General features: G+C 47.3%; 1 protein-coding gene across 1 annotated transcript in view; it reads left to right on the top strand.

Annotated features, from left to right (window-relative positions):
* The first annotated feature begins 361 nt into the window (after nt 1-361).
* The window catches only part of GPR173 (G protein-coupled receptor 173), a 22,042-nt gene continuing 15,903 nt past the window's right edge, over nt 362-6,500 (top strand). Inside the window, exon 1 of the mRNA XM_077748289.1 lies at nt 362-389. The gene's annotated coding sequence lies outside the window, so the exon portion shown is untranslated. The remainder of the gene's footprint in view (nt 390-6,500) is intronic.

The raw sequence follows: 6,500 nt of genomic DNA on the forward strand, positions 1-6,500 counted from the left end.
AGGCGGGCAGGCGGGGGGCAGGGGCCAGCGCTGGCCCCCCTCCCAGCTTGGAGGTGGCGTGAAGATGGGGGTGCGAGTGTGTAGTGGGGGAAGCACCTGCCTGGACCCTCACCTGACAGCTAGCTGGGCACCCCAAGGCTGTGTGCTGCCCACTTGGTATTCCTTAATGCCCCCAGCCCTGCCCAGTGCACCCCTTTGGTGCTTGCTTCCCCTGATGTCTGCGTTTTAGACCAGCCCAGCTGCTGTATCCACAGCAACAGAAGCAGGAGTGTCACTGGCCGCCACATCACTGAAGGTCCCACAATGTGGCCTGGGCTGTGATTTATCCTGGGTGAGACAGCTTGAGTCCCCTCCCTGGATTCCAAGACAGCCCTGCTGAGAGAGCCCAGGTAAGTAGTCAGCATCCCTCTGGCAAGGATGGGGGGCTGAGACTTCTCTTCTGTCTCCCCACACATATTTCAGAGTCTCCATCACTGCCATGCTCTCTGTCTCTCCCTCTGACTCTGTTAGTGTGTCTACCCTGCCCCCATCCCTGTTCTATCACAAGGACTGCTTGGGCACCCAAGCCTGGAGAGTCCTCTAGCCATTTCCACCTTCCCCAATCCCAAATGTCCCATGAGAAAGGGAACTACCACCTGTTTCCCCACTCCCCACACAGGATCTGTTTTTATCATGATGGTCGCTTTGGGGCATGAGGCTGTGTTAATGTCCCGTTGTGTGCTAGCTGTGGAAGGCATGCCCGGGAGCCTGGCAGTGCTCTCCTGGATGCCTGCACCCTGGGCAGGCTCAGCCTCCTGCGGCTGCCTCCTCTCCCTCTCCCTCTCCCTCCTCCTCCACTCTCCTCCAGGTTCCTTGGCCTGCATGCAGAGTGTGTGTGTTTCTGTCTGTGTGTGTGAGCAGGCAGGTGGGTAGACATGACAGAGAAGCTGAACCCAGCCCAGACCACCCCCCACTCCTCCTTTCCTTCTTTCCTCTCTCCCTGCTTTCCTTCCTTTCTACTTTCCCCAGTCTCTCCCCACAGGTAGCACAGACTTTTGCTTGCTCACCACTGAAGATATTGCTGTGATTCCCAACTGGTAGGGAAAGTGAAGTGGGGGTGGGAAACATGTCCAGGCCCAAGGCTGCCTGGTGGCTCTGTGAGGGCAAGGACCATGCCACACAACCTGCAGGGACCCCAGTGTGGGTCCCAACCTCCATCCAAGGCTATCTCTGCTTCAGATGCCCATGTTGTATCTGGGACCCCCAGACCTTATGGCCTTGTGCACAGTGGCCAGTGGTCTCTATGTTTGGAGGGGCAGGGAAGCCTAGTGCATGAAGGACATGGATTCTCCAGGGACACTTCCCCCAACTACTAGCTCTGCAACTTTAGTGAGAGTGTGCCACTTATTGAACCTCAGTTTTCCCATCTTTCAAAGAGACTGGTAGCCCTCCCATCATGGATGTGTGTGTAGTGACTAAATGAGGTCGTGCAAACAAATAAAGGATGTGCATAGAAGTGGCCCTGAAGCAGTATCAGCAAAGCTCATGGTCAATATCGCTGATTATTCATGATTAATATTATTATCGATTATTTGGAGGAGGGACCGGCCCCTCTCCTCCAGGGTCTTGGCAGAGATCTAGGGAGGACAGCAGGTAGGCGAATGGGGGTTGGGGGGTGGAGGAGAGGCAGGAGCAGCTCAGTGTTCTCAGTCTTCCTTTGTAGAGAGTGATGACTCGTGGCTATGGGCAGAGCCTCCCACCCCCACTCCATTCCAGTCTCCTTTCCCTGCACTTGCCCCTGTCTGTGCATGCACACACACACACACACACACACACACACACACACACACACAGAGGCTTGAGCCCCCATGAGCTAGCGGAGGCCTGGCTTGCAGCCTGCAGCATTCCTGGCCCTGGTGATGTAGGCGTCTCCCTGTTGAGGGTAGACTTGGCAAGAGTTTGGCCTGTGGTCAGTGGTTGGCAGGGCCTGGAAACAAGGCTGAAGCTTCTGAGATCACAGGGCTTCGGGTAGAGCTGGGGTGTGGCCCATGCAGCAGCCAGTCTGATGGGGGACGGGTCCCAGGGATTTGCTAACCTAGAGCCTGGACTGGGGTGGGGGACAGTGGGGTCTGCTGACTGGCTTCTGGGCATGGAGATGTGGTGGGACATTGAGTGAGGGGTGGGTGGCTGGAGGAAGGTCTTTAAGGCCTGGGGAGGGGTAGGAGGAGGAGGAGAAAATCTGAGACCCAGAAGATCTCATGGTGAAGGTAGGGAGAGGTGGGGCTTTGGGGTATGGAGTAGACTTTTCTGAAGAAGCATTTGGTGTGGAAGAGAGAGGACCCAGTCTGTGGTTTAGAGGCATCTGGACCTGAGAGTGGGTATATATATGTAACTGTGTGAGTCTGTGTGTCTATGTGTTTGTGGATGTATATGAGCCTGTATGTGAGCAGGTCACATGATGGTGTGTGCAAGTGTGTGAATGAATGGGTAGCCTTGTGTGTGTACAAGGGAATGGGTATGACTTTGCATGTCTGGGTGAGCAAATGGGCATGTTCGATTTTGAGGCTGAGTGAGATTGTGTTTCTGTGAGCCAACAGGCCTGTTGAATGGCTAGTTGTGTATATTTGTGGTGTCAATTTATCCTTGAATGTACATGTCTAATTATGTTCTATTCCCAACTGGGAATCACAACAATATCTTCAGTGGTGAGCAAGCAAAAGTCTGTGCTCCCTGGGGGGAGAGACTGTCATGGGAATGTATGCTATGCATGTATACATATAAGTATGAGGGTTTCAGAATGCTCAAGTATGCATACCCAGTTGGGTGAATGTCTAGCTGTATCTGTGTATATTCATGTGCACCTATGTGTGCATGAATGCAGGTATATCTAAATGGTGTGTTTGTGAGTGTGTGTGTGTCCATGCATGTAGGGGAGGGTATGTGTGTGAACATGCTTCTGTGTGGGTGTGTCTGTCATGTATATGTATGAGTGTGTTAATGCCCATGTGGATTCTTCAGCATTTTAAATTATGTGTATGTCTGTGTATATGTGTTTTAAGTATATATTGTCTGTAGACAGACCTGTGGGTCCACATCTGATTAGGAAACTGTTAATGTAGATGGTCACACGAGTATAAGAACTAATTGTGTGGGTAGAGGGGAGTGTATGAATACATGTTTTGTGCATGAAGATATATTTCGGGGTTTGCCCACGTGTACACATTTGATCATGTATATGGGTATGGCTTTTGGAGGGTTGTCTGTGCCTGTATATAATATGCGCAAATGGCTATGTGCATAGGTGAATGAATGTATTTGTGTACGTGTCTAATTGTGTTTGTGGGTACACTGTTATGTGTGAGTGCAAGTCTGATTGTGGTATGCATGAGTAACTACATTTCATAATATTTGATGCATATATTTCAATATGTGTTTTGTTTGAATTTCTGAGTGTAAGTGAATGTGTGAGTATGGATATGCCTGTGAGTGACTGTGAGTGTATATGTGAGTATATGGTAGCAGGTGTGAACATATGACTGTGTGTGCATTTGAGTGAACACGTCTGTATATTTGCCCATGTGTTCACACACATCTAAATATGTATGTGTGAATATGCCTGTGTGTGCCAGTCTGAATGTACAAGTATATGAATGTACCACTTTGTGTAGTTCCAGTTATTTGTATATGTGTATTTGTGTTTATTCTGGAACATGTATTCTAGAACAGTGTTAAGTGAATGTATGTGCATGCCACTTTTGGTCTCTAAGTGTGTTTGAGTGTGTGTGTGAAAAGTATTATCAATTCTTCTTGTGCAGATGTACAAGTATGTGAGAATATATGACTGTTCTTCCATGTGTGTGTGTGAACAAACCTTTGTGTGCAAGTCTTTCTGAGAATATAAGTATAAATGAATGTTCTTTTGTTTGCATAGCTTCTCATAAGGGTGTATGAACATGTGGGAATGTACATGGTGTGCATATCTTATTGTGATTGTGTGAGTGTGTTTTGTAAGTACATTTGTGTCTCCATGTCTGGTTGTGTGCATATAGGAATGAATGATGTACATATCTATGTGTATGTGAATATGGTCACAGGCACACATGCCCTGTTGTGTGTATATGTCTCTGTGTGTTAGAATGTCTGTATATGAATACATCATCTCACTGACAAGCATGTGCACATCTGGGTGTTTTGTGTGTGAGTACACCCACATGTGAGTGTGTATGAAAATGTTTATGTGGTCATGTCTGGTTGTGTGTGTGTGTGTATACATTTGGGAGCTCACCTCTGTGTGTCATGTTTGTTCATTGTCTCTTTGGGTGTGATGTAGAGTCTATCCATCTGTGGACATGTGGAAGTATGCCTGTGTGTGTACCTGTGTTTGTGAGTGAATGTATGTCCTTCATGGGCATTATGTCACGGGAATGTATGCCATGCATGTATGCCTGTGTTTGAGGGTAAGTGGAAATGCACATGTAGGACTAAGTGCAATGTGAGTGTGCCTAAGTGTAGGTATTTGTGCATGTGCCTGTCTGATGGTATGTGTGTGTCAGAGAGATTTGGCCTTGGGCCTACCCTGATAAGCCTAATTACTGAAAAAGTGATAAAGGAGGGTACTTAAGAGTCTGTGTGACGCTGTGTGTACACCCCAGCATGTGTTTATGTGCATGTCTGAGAATCAATGGCACCCTGCTAGACCATAGCTGGCTCTGTGTAGACATCCTACAGGATGGCAAGCTTTAACATCTGAGCAATCCATGACCCTCTTCTGGGGCCTCTTTGGCCTTGACCATATGCTGGGCTTTTTGCGGGGGGGTGTCTCAGGATAATTCCTGTCATTCACACTCAAGAAATGGGAACTAATCATGGCTGATGTCCTCTTAGGGACTGAAGTCCTCTTAGGGAAGGGGACCTTGTGACCTTTTAGAAAAGAATTTCTTGAAACACAAAGATCTCTCTTCCCATCCCCCCACCATTGAAGGCCCAGGACAAAATGTGGGTGTAGTGTATTGCCTAAGGTTGGTAAATGGTTTTCATAGAGAGCACCCAAATTATTCCGTCAAGGCAGAAATCTAGATGTCAATGTGTATGTATGAGTAAAGCTATATCTGGGTAGAGTGGTGTGTGTGTGTGTGTGTGTGTGTGTGTGTGTGTGTGTGTNGAATGAAAAGAGAGAGGGAGAGAAGGGATCTGCATTGTGTGTATGTAAGAGACTCTGGGTGCTTCTGGGTAAGATATGTATGTGAGACATTGGCTGTATTTGGGAGGGGTGAGTATGAGTGCAGGTGTATGTAAATGGTGTGTTTGTGAAGTGCTATGAGAACATCAGCCTGTTTGGGTGGAGGATGGTATCAGTGAGAGTCTGGGTATGCGGATGGTATGATATGTATTGGGTATGGTATGAGTGAGAGTGGAATATATGTGAGGATGTGTGTTTTTGAGGAGTATGTGTGTATGGGTGTATCTGGCTGGTGAAAGAGAGAGTGAGGAGGTGTTTGGATTATGTACGTGTTTTATAGTGTAGCTGTATCTATGAGAGTGTGGGTGTTTCGGGGTAGTGTGTGCATGAGGGAGTATGGGTGTATTGGGGTAGGATCATTTAAGTATAGGTATATCTGGATAGTGTGTAGGTGAGTGGGCATACAAGTCTATTAGGCAATGGAAGTGTGAAATGGATATCTAGATGGTGTGTATGTGTGTGTGAGAGAAAGAATTTGGGCACATCTGAGTGATGATGGGGGTGTATGTGAGTATATGTATAATTGGGAGGTATCTATCGTTGGTGTGTGGGAGAGTATGTGGATGAGATATGTGTGTATGTGTGGAGTTTGGATATTCTGGATGATGGTGATTAAAAGAGGGAAATCTGGATTGTGTGTATGTGTAAAAGAGAATACAGGTGTTTCTGAATATAGTGAGGGTGTGACTGCATGGAAGTATCTGGTGGGAGGAATGTGTAGGTGTATCTGGATGAGTTGTAAGTGTTTGGGTTTACCTGAGTTGGGGAGTGTGAATGGGTGTATCTGGATGTTGTGTGTGTGAGGTGTGGATATATCTGGATGGTGTATGAGAGAGAGTGTAGTGGTACATCTGGGGTCTGTATTAGTGTGTGGGTATAGTGTGGGTAGAGTGTGTTTGAATATGAGTGTATCTAAATGGTGGGTGGGTGAAAGCACAGATGTATTTAGGTGGTAGAGTGCATAGTACATCTAGATGGTGTGTTGTAAGAGCTTTGGTTGTGTATTTGGGTATGTATGTACTTGGACATGTATGTGAGTGTGTGTATAACTGGATGGGGTTGTGTAAGAGAGTTTGGGGGCATATCTGGGTGGAAAGTGTGTTTGGAGTGTGAGTGCATCTGACTGGTGTGGAGAGGATGAAAGTGTGGATGTATCTGGGTAGTGGAGTGTCTGGGATGGTATACCTGGATGGCATGTGTAAGAGTTGGATATATCTGGGTGGGGTGTGTGTGTGTGTGTGTGTGTGTGTGTGTGTGTGAATGCAGGTGTATCTAGATAGTA

Source organism: Crocuta crocuta, unplaced genomic scaffold, assembly GCF_008692635.1.
Source record: "Crocuta crocuta isolate KB4526 unplaced genomic scaffold, BGI_CrCroc_1.0 scaffold1307, whole genome shotgun sequence".
In the NCBI taxonomy this organism is placed as follows: Eukaryota; Metazoa; Chordata; class Mammalia; order Carnivora; family Hyaenidae; genus Crocuta; species Crocuta crocuta.